General features: G+C 42.2%; 1 long non-coding RNA gene across 2 annotated transcripts in view; it reads left to right on the top strand.

The window, feature by feature from the left end:
* The window catches only part of LOC139075259 (uncharacterized), a 427,158-nt gene that overhangs the window by 240,213 nt on the left and 171,001 nt on the right, over nucleotides 1-15,944 (top strand). The window contains exon 5 of one of the 2 annotated variants that reach the window (XR_011525463.1): nucleotides 13,402-13,513. The exons of the other annotated variant lie outside the window; for it this stretch is intronic. This is a non-coding gene — a long non-coding RNA (uncharacterized lncRNA). Of the gene's footprint in view, nucleotides 1-13,401; nucleotides 13,514-15,944 lie in introns of those variants that run through there. 2 annotated transcript variants of the gene reach the window in all.

The raw sequence follows: 15,944 nt of genomic DNA, 5'->3' as shown, positions 1-15,944 counted from the left end.
TGGCCTCTGGAATCTGGAAGAGTCAAGGAGTGGACATTCCCCTGGAGCCTCCAGAAGGAACTAGCCTTGCAAACACCTTGGTTTTTCTTCCCTAAGACTCATTTTGGAGTTCTGGTCTCCAGACCGGGAAGAAATTACACTGTGTTTTTTAAAGCCACTAAGTTTGCAGCTATTCGTTACAGCAGCAACAGGAAACTAGTACGGTGTCTTCTGACAACTTAACATACTTGAAAACACACTCACCACTCCTTCCCCAAACCCCAGGCTTCAACCTCAGCTAACGGCTTCCTCATCCTCAGTTTCTTGCACTAGGGAAATCTGAATCTCCTTTGCTTTTTCTCTGTTCCTTATCCTTTCAGTCGAGACTGGCAGATTCTGTCCCTTCTATACCTGGAATGTTTCTCAAAACTATTACCTTTGCTTGTGGCGGTGGCAACATCCACAGTAGCTACTGCCTGACATATAGTAGTTTCTCACTAAACATTTGTTGAATGAATGTGAGTTGCAATTCTTCTTTCCCGATCCCTTTAGAATGTTCTTCCCATTGTGTACAACTTCCACTGTAAAATCTCTGTGGGTAGGGGCAGTGTCTTTTTCCAGCACTCCATACAGGTAGGTCTGGAACATAAAGTCACACAAACGTGGTGAACTAATAAGTGGACTTACTCTTTGTCACCATCTGATTATTGAAAAGTGTTAGGCAACGGCAAAGAGCACCAGTTTGGGAGTCAGGTGGAATTGGGCTTATGTCCATGCTCTATAATTATCTATTTGTATAATTCTTTCTGGCAAGATACTAACCTTTTCAAACTGCAGTTTCTTTAACAATAAAATGGGAAAAGATAGCACTCACCTTTTGAATTGTTCTCAGGAATGCACTGGGGTCTGGCTCAGGGTAATAAATGCTCAATAAGTGTGAACTCCTGGCATTATTTCCCTGTAGTCAAGGGAGCACCCATATTAACTCTGTTAGACGGTAGCTGTGGTGTGGGTTGCATATGCATGTATGGGGGTTCAGGGGCATTGCAGAAAACGAGGGCAAAGAATGGGGATGGGGAAGGCAGGGAGGCAGGCATTTTGCATTCAATAATCGAGTACAATTTGGAAACACTTGCCTTGTGTAGCCCTCAGCTGTCTGTGAAATTCATCTGAATCTTGTTCCGTTGGCCTATGGGGTATTTTCAAATACAAATTAGGTTGGCCAGAATTCCTTTTCTGCACCAACTCTCCTGGGTGCAACTTAGAGGTTATTAAGATGCCTAATAAAAGGAGAGAGCACATTTAATAACATTACCATCAGCTCGATGGAGCTGAGCTATGTGGGCCCACGGTGCCCCAGAGCCCACAGCCTCCTGCCACTGGTGCACTTGCTTAGAAGAGGCCCTATAATTATCCACATTTAAAAAGCACCATTAAATCCATTGAGGCAGTCATGTCCCATTTGCAAGGCCTTTCTGCCCACATTACTCGGGAGACCCAGAACCTGGCTTCTTGGGGTGGGAGGAGGAGAGGGAATAGACGGAAGTTCCTGGGCTAAAGTGATGGCTAGTGAAATTCACAAAATGGAAGATCTGCTGAGATGACAACCCCATTGTCATCTGTGTTGGAGCTTTCCCTCCCTTTATTTTATGTATTTATTTAGCAAACCTTTATCGGGCACTTGACAAGTTTCAGCTCAGTACCACTGCTTCTCATGCAAATTCCATTTAATCTTCACAACAACTCATTCAGGAGATCAGTGGTTCTCAACGGGCAGTAACTTTGCCCCTTGGAGACATTTGGCAATGTCTGGAGATATCTGTGGTTGTCACCGCTGGGGTGAGGGGTGCTACTGGCATCTAGTGAGTAGAGAACAGGGATGCCTCTCAACGTCCTGCAGTAGTCAAAGCAGGCCCTCATGACAGAATTTTCTGGCCTGAATGTCGGTAGTGCTGAGGTTGAACAATTCCATGGTAGATGCTACTTCTTTGCTCATTTACAAATGGGGAAACTGAGGCCCAGAGCCATTACAAGGTTGTCTGGTGTTGCATAGCTGGTAAGTGGTGGAGCCATCAGAGCCTGAACTGTTACCACTGTTCTGGACTGCCTCCCAGCATCCCCCTCTGCATCCATCCTTTGCAGCTAAGCCCCCTTCTTGCCCCTGCTCCAGGCCAGCTGTCCACCCTCACAAAAGCCGATTGCAATTACACTTATTGAGAGTAATTGATGTTTGCTTTGGTGGTGGTGATTTCCTATAAAGAATATTCCTTTGAGAATGCATAAAATTGTTGTACATTTTGAAGGAATCAGCAACCTATGCAAGAGTGGAGTCTACATTTAGCTTTAACCTGTTTGAAATGTAAACACAGTACTCTTTTCCAAGCACCTAATGTCTGCCTAATGTGTGGTTTCAGAGATATTTTACCCCAAATAAAGAGCCTCTAGTGGTTTTAGAGGCAGTGATCTGTGGGAAGAGTATTCGGGGGCCTGAAGCAGAGAAAGTGTGGTGCACCAGAAGTATCTGGAACCGGGCACTCCTGTGTTCAACCTCCGGGCTTTTGCACAAGTCACTCCCTCTGTCAAGAACACTCTTCCTTCCTCTCTTTTCCCTGCTCATTTCTTCTCTTCCTTCAGTTCTCCCTGTAAAAATCGTCTCTTGGAAAGCTTTCCTCAGGTCTTGGTTAGGCATCCTTGTTTCCTGAGCACTCTAAATCTTTTACAATAGCTCTCTCCAAGAGGAATACAGGTTTTTCTCGACTTATGATGGGGTTATGTCCGGATAAACCCATTGTAAGTTGAAAATATCATAAGCCAAAAATGCGTTGAGTAAGGATCGAACAAGATCAACAGTTTTCTAAGACTTTTAAAATGCAGTCAAAACTTTTACACACGTACACACCCCTACACACACTGTTGTTTCACAAGATGGTTTATGTGTGTGTATTTCAAAAAGAAAAAAAGAAAAAAGAAACAAAACAGTCTATGATAGCACAGACATATTCACTCAAGTAAATCTTTGAAGTAAGATGAATCCCAAAGCTGATCGTATTTCAGAGTTGTGCAGTTCAACGATAGATTGAACTCCCATTCTGGAACCCATCATTGGGAAGTCGAAAAATGGTTAAGTCAAACCATTGTAAGTTAGGGACCGTGTGTATAAAGAACCACGTATGTAATTTAAAATTTTCTACTAGCTGTGTTAAAAATACTAAATAAAGGACAGGTGAAATTAACCTTAGTAATTTCTTTTTTAACCCAACTTTTCCACAATATTAACATTTCAATATACAATCAATACGAAAATTATTGATGAGATATTTCACATTTTTTTGAACAAAGTCTTTGAAATCTGGTGTGTATTTTACACTTACAGCTCAACTCAATTTAGTTATTAACTTTTCAGTGGTTAAAGAGAAATGTAGTCCTGCCAAAACAACAAAGCTGCATTTAATAGAAAAATAATTTACACTGCTTTTGTTTTTAAATTTAAATTTATTAAAATTGAATTAAATTAAAATTCAGTTCCTTGGTTTCAGAAGCCACATTTTGAGTGTTCAATAGTCACATGTTCTAGATTGGTTACAAGTTACGTTAAGTTGAAATTGCCTGTTGATTTGTCTTTTCCTCCCATTAGATTGTAACCTCTTTGAGGTCAAGGATTATGTCTTGCTCGCTGTTATTTGCCAGTGCCTGGCACGGATCTTAGTGCACAGCAGGCTCAATAAATACCTGGTATATGGCTTGAGATAATACTTCTAATCCTAACTTTGCCGTTGACTTACTGTAGAACCCTCATAATACAAGTTCTTCTCTAATAAAATGAGTTTTTGGACATTTTAGAAAGTCTTTTCCACTACACAGTAGTAACAAATGAATGTGAGCAAAGGGATTTGTGGTCAAACAAGTGTGAGAAATGCAGGGCTCAACAAAAGGAGGTTTCTTTACTCCAGGACTTCTCAGAGGCTGGAAGGCTTCAGTGCATTGTGATTTACTAAAAGGATTAAATTTTTAATTTAATTTAAGTTTAATAAACTTAAAATTTTAAACTAAATAGGATGTCCTATTCTTCCAACATGTGCAAGCATGGAGCTTTTTCTTCTCAGAGCATCTGCAGGACTGGTGCTCCCTGCAACACAATCCAGGAACTATTGGGCTGCTGTAAGGATCTTGAGCTGTAACATTCCTCCAGATTGAATCTGTATTTAGGGAGGTGGTCTCAAGGACTTGTGACAACGAACACCAATTTCTTTTCAGTTGTATGGAACTATCCTTTGACTAAAAAGGGATGGTAAAAGAACAACTCACTCTTTGCCATCAAGTGACTCAGAATCAATGCCTTACCTTATTTAAGAACAGATTGTTTCCAGATTAGAAAGCAGGAGTTTGGGGCTGGCCCAGTGGCGCAGCGATTAAGTTCACAGGTTCCGCTTTGGTGGCCTGGGGTTCGCTGGTTTGGATCCCCGGTGCGGACATGGCACCGCTTGGCAAGCCATGCTGTGGTAGGCGTCTCACATGTAAAGTAGAGGAAGATGGGCACGGATGTTAGCTCAGGACCAGTCTTCCTCAGCAAAAAAGAGGAGGATTGGTGGCAGATGTTAGCTCAGAGCTAATCTTCCTCAGGAAAAAAAATAAATAAATAAAGCAGGAGTTCTTCAAATAATTGCTCATTTTCAGAGAAGCAGTGAAAACAGTCTGCATCTATTTCCTCCTTCTATCCTACCTAAAAAGATGCACAAAGCAAATATGTTACTGTGCTTTCTGAATGGCCAACACAGTGTTTGAAATGGAAAGCAATACCTAGCTCATCTTAGGGATAAATTATTAAATTGAACTATATGAATTTACCAATATTCAACCACTTTTGACCTACAAATATGACAACTTCATATGGTTTAACGTACTAATTATAGTCAGCCTCTTGGCTTTCATACCAGTTCGTGGGAATCTAAGGTGGAAATACCTTTCTGGAGAAAAACAGTTTGAAAATATATAGCAAAGTTGGTTTTTTTCAGATGTGAAAATACTTTATTTAAACCCTCTCAAGGGTGAATTATGAGAATTGTGTGTGAGTAACATGTCAAGCCATGTGCACATTATGGATTCAAACCACAGCCCCACAGAATAAATGTTCATAAATCTTAGCATCATTATTGAATTGTTACCCAGCTCTATTTTCTTCATGCTAAGAAAGTGTAAGTTTTTCATTCCTTCTCTACAGGTCTCATATCCATCCTCCAAAGCTTTATCAAGTTCCCAGCATTCCATAGCTATGTCCCCTTGTCCAGATCTGTTCCTAGCCTTCTGGGAGGTTCTTGTTTGGTATGTTTAGTTACCTGGCTTCATCTCTGCTAATAGTGTTGCTGGAACTGGGTCAGTTAATAACCACTCAGAGCCTTGTTCATACTGGCCACAGTCTTCTCATTCTGCGGTTTTATATTCAACGTGGCAAATGCCAGAACCTGAATCTTGGATCCACAAGCCGTGAGGAGGCCTAGCAAGAGAGAGCTTTGGTGTCCAACAGACATATTTTCAATGCTAGCCCTGCACCTGACCAGTGGCAGATCTTATTCACGTTATTTAATTTTCTCAGCCCCATATTTACCAGCTTATTATAAGGGATATTATAAAGGATGCACATGAACAGCCCAACAAAGAGATGTGTAGGGTGAGGTCTGGAAGGGTCCCTAGAGGAAGAGCCTCTGTCCCACAGAACTGGGATGCACCACCCTCCTGGCATGTGGATGCATTCGCCAACCCAGAAGCTCCTATAGCAATGTTTTCAGTGTGTGTATCTACGACTCTGAAATTCTGTATCCAGAAATTTATCCTAAGACCTTAAAGGATAAATACACAAAGATGTACATACAGGGATGTTCGTTGCAGTGCTGTTTATAATAGTGAAAACTGGAAGCCATTTAAACTCCCAATTGGTGAATCATAGTATATCTGTAAAGTGGAATATCATGATGGCATTAAAATAATGATGTGCATCTGCATTATTTGCATAGAATGATGTCTATGACATATTTTTAAGGAAAAAAGTGGATTTCAATTTTAGCATCTCTAATATTAATATCATTAAAATAGATATTTATCTATGAGAGTATGTGTATATATAGAAATATATCTAAAAATATTGACATAAACATATTAATGGAAAGTCTATCCTGATGATAAGTATAAGAGAGATTAGTTTCCATGTGGCATAATACTTAAATTATCCTTCATATGTAATGCCCGGATATGTAATAGAGATTTCCTATTGTAGGAATTTCAAGGCTTTTGACCCAGGTAAGCTGAGTGGGTTGGAGATGGAGACAACTTTGTTTGTTTGTTTTAACTCTATGGACTTTTGACTCATGATCTCCGTGAATTTAACTTAGGAAAGAAAACTCTGGGTTGACTTTATGATCTTAGAAGTAATTCTGTGTTACTCTAATATGTAATAATGCTCTATGTGGATAATAACAGCTTGCTGTCAACTAGCTTTTTGGTGTGCTACCACACACGTTACATCACTGCCATTTACTAAGTACTTGATAGGTAGTTGTGCAAACATCTCTATTTTTACACTATCTCTACAAGGTAGGAATAATTTCCCCATTTTGCTGATGAGAAGACTGAGCCTCCTGGAGGACATGTGACACATGATTCCACTGCTAATGAAGACAAATCTAGGTTGGTGTTTTCTCCATTGTACTATGATTTTATCTTGCATTGTTTTATCCTAAATCACCCTCCACATGTGATTCTCCCAACATACTCTAGGAACTCTCTACCTGACACTCCTCCAAACTTTTCAACCAAGTATGGAGAAACTCCATGAACAGAGTGTTGCAATGAAATGCACAGCTGTAGGGGCGGACTTCCTGAGTCTGAAGCCTACTCCACCACTTATTTGCTAAATAACCTCGGGAAAGTTACTTACCTTTTTCACACCCCCATTTCTCCTCCTGTAAAATGGGGGTGACGGTAGTCATGCCTACCTTGTAGGCTTGTGGGAGGACTGATTGAGACAATTCAAGCAGTGTAGCATAGCCCAGTGTTTGGTTCCTTGTATGTGGTGGATAAATGCTAGCCACTATCATTAACTTTCTCTTCCTTATCATCATATTTACCACAGCCTCACATGGGCCAGGAAATGGAGACAGAGGTTAAGTGCATTGCCTAGGTTTGCACAGCTGATAAAAGATGGAGTAGCTCTTTTTTAATCTTTCCATTCAGCAGAGGCCACATGTGGTTTGTTCTGGGTAGAGCGTAGAAGATGTGACGGGGGGCTAGGGTAGAATGGCGTTTCTCCTGGTGCTACATGCAGTAGGTGGATGGAACGAAACAGCAACTAATCCAACCCAGCCCCAAACCACAAATGTCAACAGATATTTTATGGCAGGGAAGGTGCCAACGAACATGTCACATGCTCTTTTGAAAATAAATTAAGCCACATAGGGACTCTAAAGTAAAAAATAAGAACTGGGCTGTTTATGGATCTCCTCTGGCTCCAGTTTATGGTGTTTCAAATGCCACGGCAGGAAGAGGCACTGTAGGAGGAGCCCTGCGATGTGACTGAGAGGTCGCCGGGCTCTGCTGTTATCTAATTGCATCGCACCGGGCAAGTCGTTCAGGGCCTCGGCTGCTGCATCATTACCGGTGGGGTAATAAACTCCTGCTTGTGGGTCTGTTAGGAAGATGGCTTTAGGATTGACGTCCTGGTTTGGTTTCTCTTTCTAAGATGAAGTTCAAATAAAATAAACGCAGTGGTCAGTTCCCCACAGGGTTTGACACCTGCTTCCCTTTGGAAGCCACGCAGGAGGTACCTGCTGGAATCAGAACAGAAGGCTTACTTGGAAATTATCTAGTGATTCCAGTTCACTGATTTTCTAAGTTTTGTTTTGTTGTCTGTGGTAGATCCCTTTTTATGGAGGAAATTTAATGTAGAACCTCAATATATAAGACATCGAAGGAGAGTTGCCTAGCCAAAACAAGAAGGCCACTTTCGTCAACTTTTCCCTTACCCAGATGCTGTCCCCATCGGTCCTTCCCAGAACTAAGGGCGCTAGAGAGCATAATTTGAAAATGGGCTCTTAAAGTTTGGTAGGCACAGAATCACTGCTGGTTCCAAAGGAGATGCCTGGGTCCCACTCTAAAATGACGGATTCAGAATCTAAATTTTGAACAAGATCCCCAGGTGATTCTGGTGTTCCCTAAAACTTGAGAACCATTGGCCTCTTCTAATACTTTCATTTTACAAGTGAAGAAACTGTTGCCTAGAGTAGGGAAGTTACTTGTCCATGCTCACGCATGGGTCCAAGCCTAAAGTCCAGAGCTCCTGGCCCCCAGCATCTCACTTAGCCTCCTTAGTTGCAAGCAACAGAAACTCTGGCTAACATAAGCAGAAGAACTCATTGGAAAGCTATTTCATGGTTGGTAAAATGGTAGAGAATGCACAGCTCCCAGGAGCCAGGGAAGCTCCACTGGGGTAGATGGCAGAAACTAACAGAGCCTCTTCAGGGCACCACTACCAGGATAAGTTGGCTTCCACCATTTTTATGGCATTTTGTGAATAGTCCAAATCTCAGGAGAGAAAGCCTGGCTCAGCTTGTATAAGGAGGCCTCCATGGCTCAGGACCACAGGGAATCTTGATCCACATTTCCAGGAAGACCTGACTCAGTGGGTACAACAGAGCTAACTGAGGTGATGCTACCAGCAGACAGTGAAAATGGTGTTAGGAGGCAAAAAATGACATATGCCCACACACTTAGCCACCTTTTCCACCACACTATACTGTCCCCCTGTTAGCATCAATGCTTCACAGAAAAAAATCCAATTGAAATGAAGGGGTTAAGGTAAATTCTGTGGATTAACTATCAGCCAAACGACATTTTAACAGCCTTTTTAGCATAGCCTGGCTGGGCTGAGACCTTCCTTGCAAAATGCCTTAATCCTTGGCCTCTAAATAGAGAGTTATTTTCAATTTCTCCAGTTCCTAATGTTTTAAATGGAACTACTGTTCCCCTTAGAGCACCCAGTGGCTGGCTGGAGACCTTTATTGATATATATATATAAATTACCCCAATCCCCTCTGCTGCCTACAGATCCAATCATATTGAACTAATGCGCATATAAATAAAAACCTGGAAGTGTGGTTTATGGCAATAAGTAGTGCAGCCGAAGTTTATACCGTTCTGCAAAGACACCTTGATACATTGCTGATAATCTTCATAATATGTTTAAAGAGGCAGTGTGTCAGCTCTGGCCGGAGCACCCTGGGAACCGAGTGGGAAATATGATTCCTGAGCTTCTGATTGACCAAGAGAAGAATCTGTCCTGCCAGGAGGAGGCCCAACCCAGGCTGTAAAGGGCCCAGGGGCTGGAAATCTTTTCCCAAAGTCATTGGGCCCTAAAGTAATAGGTTGATCTACAAAATGTAGACATCTTTTTCGCAGTCTGTGTTCTGTGGTTAGTTCTGATGGTAGGCTGGCTTCAGAGGAGCTGAGGAATAGGCTAGAAGCGTTCTTCAGAGCAGAGGTCATTTCCCTGCCAAGATGTTCCAGGCGACACCCTGGAGTGATGTGTTTGCTCCCAGACGAAAGCGTCTGGGTGATGTACCTTCCCTTACCTGCCTTCCTTCAGTCCACTCTGTACACTGCAGCCGGTGCAATCTTTCTGGAAGGTAAATCTGATTACTGCTGCTCTGCACACTTTCACCTCCATGACTTAACTCGCCCTGTGAGCCTCTGGGAGTGTGAGCCATGCCCACAGCTCAGCCTCATCAGCTTCTGCACTGCCTAGGCTGCCTGCTCCAGCCACTCTGGTCTTTTCTTCTTTCACCCCATTGTGAATGTTGTTGTCTCTGCCTGGAATGCACAGTCCATATAACACAGAACCACTTCTCTGCCTCTTGGATTATTATCTTGCCCACATCTTCTGTTCTCCTTAAACAGAAAGTTCCCCTACCACTTTGCCTTTCCTCCCCACTACCCTCCAGCCTGAAGTGTACTTCCTGTCATTTGCGTCCCACCTGCCCATGCTCATGGTCTCCTTATTTACATACATTCCCCTGATTCTTCCACCTGGAAATCGTCTTTCCCATGTCTCTCTTAGTGAACTTATCACTTACAACTTAATATCATATTGATTTATGTCGATTTATGTGTGTGTTAATTCCCCTTCTGGTCTGGGTATGCCTGGGACTGGTTCATCTTTGGATTCTCCAAGCTCCTACTGTGCCTGTCTGTGGCAGGGCTCAGTAAGTATTTGCCAGCTGTAAGAATGAATGAACGTATAAATGCATGAGTGTTGGCCATAGCAGGAGATGCCAGCCCTGGGTGAGGACTCAAAGGCGGGACTTTGGGCAATGGGTATGGAAAGCATGAAAGTGCCTGTGTGCCTGGGAACCTGGAGAAGAGGGGGTGTGGAGCATGAGGGTGGCGCATGGGGGTGCAGAGAGGGAGTGGTCTTGTTCTTGGACATTTTGCCCAGGGCAAGCCCTGAAATTGAGCCCAAAGAGGAAAAAGACAGACTCAAAGTAACGAAAACAAATTATTTTTACTCTGTGTTACAGAAAATGGCTAAGTGTGCTCCAGAGGTTTGGCCCAACAATCCTTTTGGGTAGGAAATATTAGAATTTGTATTTATATGTATTTCTCACTTAACAAATTTCTATTTTTGATAGGTATTAATATGTATCTGATGCGTTAGTGTTGTTAGATGTGTATGCAATTTGAAAACAAACACATGCATATATAAGTAGATTTCTATATATTGGATTGGTTAACACAATTTTTTTCTTTAACGGAGTGTGCAATCAAAAAAGGTTATAGACTGTTGCTTCAGAAGTTCAATCCCTATGCTAAGCCAGAGCTTGTCAATTACCTGCCAACTTTGAACTGATATTAACAATTTGATCTATTATACAGGAAAAATATAAGGAGGTCCTTTGGCTTACCTGTTCACATGCTGTCTTAGGATCCCAGCTAAAGTTCAGTATATTGTCATAATAAAGTATCCTGGCTTTGGGATCTGTTGGCCCTTGTTTTTAATTCTAGCTCTGCCCATACTAGCAGTGTGATCTTGCAAGTCAGCCTCTCTGGGTCTCAGTTTCCTCCTCTGTAAAATGGGACTGATATTAGTACCTACTCCAAAAATGAGATAATTCACATGATGCACTTGGTAAAATGCCTGGCACATAATCGAGGCTCATACAGTGTAGCTACAAAGGACCTAGTCCCGGAATGTCAGTCAGCTGGTCATCACTTCTCTGTCCTGTGTCCACAGCAGACATCCATAATTGATCCCAGTCCTTTGTCCTTCTGGACTTAGATTAGACTTCAGGATTGGGTCACATAGTAAACTTTTTTTTCCTGGGAGCAATTGCAATCTCTGAAAAGCGTTTGCTGTGAGAAGCTGCCATGTACAGAAGCCACCTTGTGGACTTCCCAGCAGCAGGAGAGATCCCAGTGAGACTTGAGGAAGAGCTTTTCCTATTTAGGATCCCAGTGGGATGTTATCAAGCAGGTCTTTGAAAAGTTTTCTCTAGGGATTTTTGGGGCTATGGCAACAACAATGAGGATAATGCCTCACATTTTGAGCAGTGCTTTATAGTTTTCAAAGCACTTTCATGCACATTTTCTAACTTCATCTTCATAGCAACCATGCCTGGCAAAGCAGAGCAGGCATTAGAATCAGAAAAACAATATATTTTTTTTAAAGTAAAAAGAACCCGAAAGACTTTGTCCAACCTCTTCATTTCAGAGACAAAGAAATTGATGCTGGAAAGGGTAACTTGTTCCAGGTAACTTACTTGAAGCCCACATGCTCATATTCTACTTCTTGGTATCAGCCACTGTGTCTAGTACATGCTTAATAAAGATTAATTGAAAAAAGAATGAATGAATGTTGTCTCTTAGTGGTTGAATCAGGACCACTAGAACTTTCCTTCTTGGACAGGGAGGGAACATTTTCCCCAAAGCCCCCTGTAACTATTGATTCCCATTGCCTATATGGTCACCAGGAAGTCCCAGCAGGTCCCAAGAATGAGAAATGGCCCAGCACAGGTTTTGGCTCTGACTGGAAGCTGTAAAATCTTGGGGAGAAAACTCCACCACTTTGGGAAAAACTGCAGATGGGGAGTCCTAAAATTCCATGGTCCACGATGGAGAAGGAGCATTTGTTGGTGATGATTTTGAAATATTAGACTCTTGAAGATTTAACAATCCTATGAGATTAAGTTCTCTTTACCTGGGGTTACAGCAGTGTCTGGGCTCTCCTCTCCGAGGCTCACACATGTCCTCCCCTACCTTTAGGTCTAGGGGGACCCCATCCCATCCATCTTGGGTGTTTTCATAAGTTTACCTTAGTGGAAAGGGGCCCATATGTGGCTGATCTTGTGGGAAAGCCTAATTTGAGTTGGCTTTCTGATATCAGAAGGTCACATGGAAACAATGAGAGTTATTTCTTAGTATTTGGGGAGACCAGACTAGTAGCATGGATATTTTTTATAGGGGCTAATGTGAATAATTCCTTCCTTTTGAATTGAATTCTTACTCTCTTTGAGGCACTCTAAGAAAGTACAGAATTTAAAGACCATCAGGAAACAACAACTGGGAGATGAGGCAAGACATCTACAAGTGAGATAATTAAGCAATAATTTTTAGATCTGACCAGGGTTAAAATGGGTCACAATTACAGCATTAGGAGTTCAGTGAAGGAGATCACTGTGGGCTGTTGTATTGAACATGAACTGGATGTGGAAGGACGATATCCATATTATGTAACAAATACTACAATAGCACTTCTTGCCTGCCAAACATTTTCTTAGTAACTTACAAGTATTGATTCACTAAATTCTCATAACAAGATTATAAAGAAGATACTATTATCATATTTTATAGGTGAGGAAATCAAGGTAGAGAAATCCTAACTCCCCCAAGTAGAAGTGGAATTTGAACCCAGGCAGCCCAGTGTCCAAAATCTTAGCGCCTACCCTGTGCTACCTCCTGGGTATATGGGATTTGGAGGGCAGAGGACAGGGGCAAGGTGTGGGCAACATATGAGGAAAGAGTTGGTGTTTACAGAGTACAGTGTATTCAAGAGAACCAACTGGGTTGGAGTATGGAGGTTAATACTGGGAATATCAGCATAGAGATATGAAAATAAGCAAATGGGGTAGGGTCTGATTATAGATAGTGATGACTAATATACTATACTATGCTAAACTATAATCTGATTATAGTTTTGCAGTGGTTCAGTTCACTAAGTCTTTGATATTCCTCCCTTCAAGAGGTGGAATTTGATTGCACCCATTTTAAGCCTAGGCTGGATTAGTGACTCACTTCTAATAGAATATAGCAGAAGTAATGGTTGTGTGACTTCCAAGTTATGGTCATTAAAGGTGTAGTGCTTCCTCCTCTTTATCTTTCTAGGGTCTCACTCTGGGGGAAGCCAGCAGCCAGGATGTAAGGACACTCAGGAAGCCCTATGGAGAAACCCACATGGTGAGGAACTGAGGCTTTCCATCAACAGCCATGTGAGTGAGCCATCTTGCAAGTGGACCCTCCAGCCTCGGCCAGGCCTTTAGATGACTTCTGCCCTGGCCAACAACCTGATAGCAACCTCATTTTAACGGCTAAGTTCTCCTGGATTCCTGACCCCACAACCTGGAAGATAATACTCGTTTATTGTTTTAAGCTGCCAAGTTTTGGGGTTACTTGCTCTACAGCAATTAATAACCAATACAGCCCTCAGGAGTTGAGGAGTGTTGAGGAGTGTAGACTTTAATTTATAATCCTCACCCCATGCCTACATGGAGTACCTGGTTGATAAATGGGTCCTAAAATGAATTATAGATGATAGGGGGCCATTGGAGGTTTTTGAGCAGGTGGACAACATGATGACAGTAATCTTTTAGAAAAATTAATGCAGAGTGGGTGGGCACGGTGATTTGGGGGTGGAGGACACTTGTGGTAGGGAGGCAATTCAGTCTGTTGAAGTGGCTTTTGAATGTAATGGTTTGGCTCCAGCATAGGTTCAGGGTAATGAGAAGGAACAGAGCAAATATAAGTTCCATGAGAGCTAAGCCCTTGCTTGTCTTTCTTCACCGCTGGAGCCACAGAGCCCTGCACAGTGCCTGGCACATACTAGGCACTCAATAATACCTATTGAATGAGTGACTGAATATATGAGTAGGTGGGTGAGTGAATAAAAAAGATAGAAGTGTGGTGGCCCAGAAAACTTTGTTTCTACTTTTTTTTAGAAATGAAAACCCTCCGAAGATTCTATAGGTAATGTCTGGAATAGATTTCTGTGACCTCAAACTCCATTTTCTATTTCTGTAATCCTGATTGGGGCCAGCCTGTTTTCAAAGCCCATTCTCATTCTGAAGTTGATTTTAAAGCACTCCTTTTCTTTTCACATCATTCATGCCACAAACATTTATTGGGCATCTATAATATGCTTGGCATCGTGATGGGCCCTGGGGGGAGAAGATGAGTGAAGGCGGGTCCTGTGGTGCTTCAGTATTTCTTTCTCTGCTTTTATCTCTAGTCATCTCAGAAGTTTATTTTTGAAATAAAGATTCATTTTCTTAGTGGAATTCTTAAGTGAGGAGTGATGAGATGAATTCGGGCTTTTAGGAACTGCTTTTAGAACTTGTGGATGACTTCCACTGTTTGCTGTTCACCCTTGCTGATATGCCCTATTAATATTCAAAAGCTGTCACTTTATTTTATCTTTGTTCTTTAGTAGACTAGACTGCTGGCTGGGAGAATCTGGTTTGTCTGGTTTAGTCTTGTCACACTGTGGGGTAGGACAAAAAGAGACATGACCCAAGGTTGTTAGTTTTTTTAAAAATTTGGAGAATTTCTGTGCATTTTTCTTGGGATCACACCCTGTTTAATTGACTTCTGTCTCTTTTCCTTGTAAATAAAATTCAGCATTGTCAGGAATAATCCCAGGCCAGGCCTGCTGTTGAGTGGACAGTTGCTAGAGGGCACACAGTCTGGATTTAAGGCTGAGGAAAAGCTCTAGCAATGGCAGTTGTATATCAAGGGCATAGGCCTATTTAATAGCAGTTACTGTCTGGAATGCTGTGTTAGGAAGGATTCTGCTGTGTACGTGGGCTTGGGATGAAAGAGCAGCATGTTACAGGAATGGTGATGGCCCAGAGGCGTGGGTATGGGGACTTGAGGCACGTATTTGGAACAACAGTAGAAAGGCTGGGTCTCAGCTTAGGTGTTCAGGGTGAGGAACCAGATGAATGAAGGCTAAGAAAATTCCCATTTCCCTTGACTAATCTTTTCTCCACCTCTTTATCATCTCTTTCATCATTGTGTTCTTTCCTCCCATCTCCTACTTCCCTGCTCTTTCTTCTCATGCTCTGTTGTATCTGTTTTGCTTCTCCCTCTGCCTCCACATACCTCTTTCAGTTGATGTGAAGGGTCCCTTCCACACCCACCCTGGCTACACACATTTGACATAACTATGGCTCTTCCCCACTGGTCTAGATACAGTTCAGAACTTCATAGTTGTTAGGGGGATGGAAGTCAATGGCTTTACAAGCCCCTAGGCTCCATTTGCCTCTGATCCCTCTGGCCTTCTTGATAGGTTGGCAGAGGCACTAAAGAGGCTATAGGATTTGCAAGGTTGCAGCCAAGTACATGTCCAAGAAAGAGCTTTCAATATGAGGAGGATGTGTAGACATGTGACCCTTAGCTTCCTTCTCTACACTATGTGCAGATGGACATGCGAGTCTCCCCACAGCACTTCCTCTGGTTCTTCTCATCAGGATTAAATTCACTTAACATTTTAAGAGAAAAAAAATATCTGAAAATATTCACACAGTCGACTCTAAAGGACCAACTGTATTTCATTTACATTTGCTTTCCATTTAAGTCAAGGCAGGCGCGCTTGAAGCTGCTTCCTCTAGCAGAGGCAGACTCAACTATTATCATAATGCTTCCCTTTTCTT

The sequence above is a fragment of the Equus przewalskii genome, chromosome 13, assembly GCF_037783145.1.
Source record: "Equus przewalskii isolate Varuska chromosome 13, EquPr2, whole genome shotgun sequence".
NCBI lineage: Eukaryota > Metazoa > Chordata > Mammalia > Perissodactyla > Equidae > Equus > Equus przewalskii.
The sequence above is the reverse complement of the archived record's forward strand: the minus strand, read 5'-3'. Positions and strand labels throughout refer to the sequence as shown.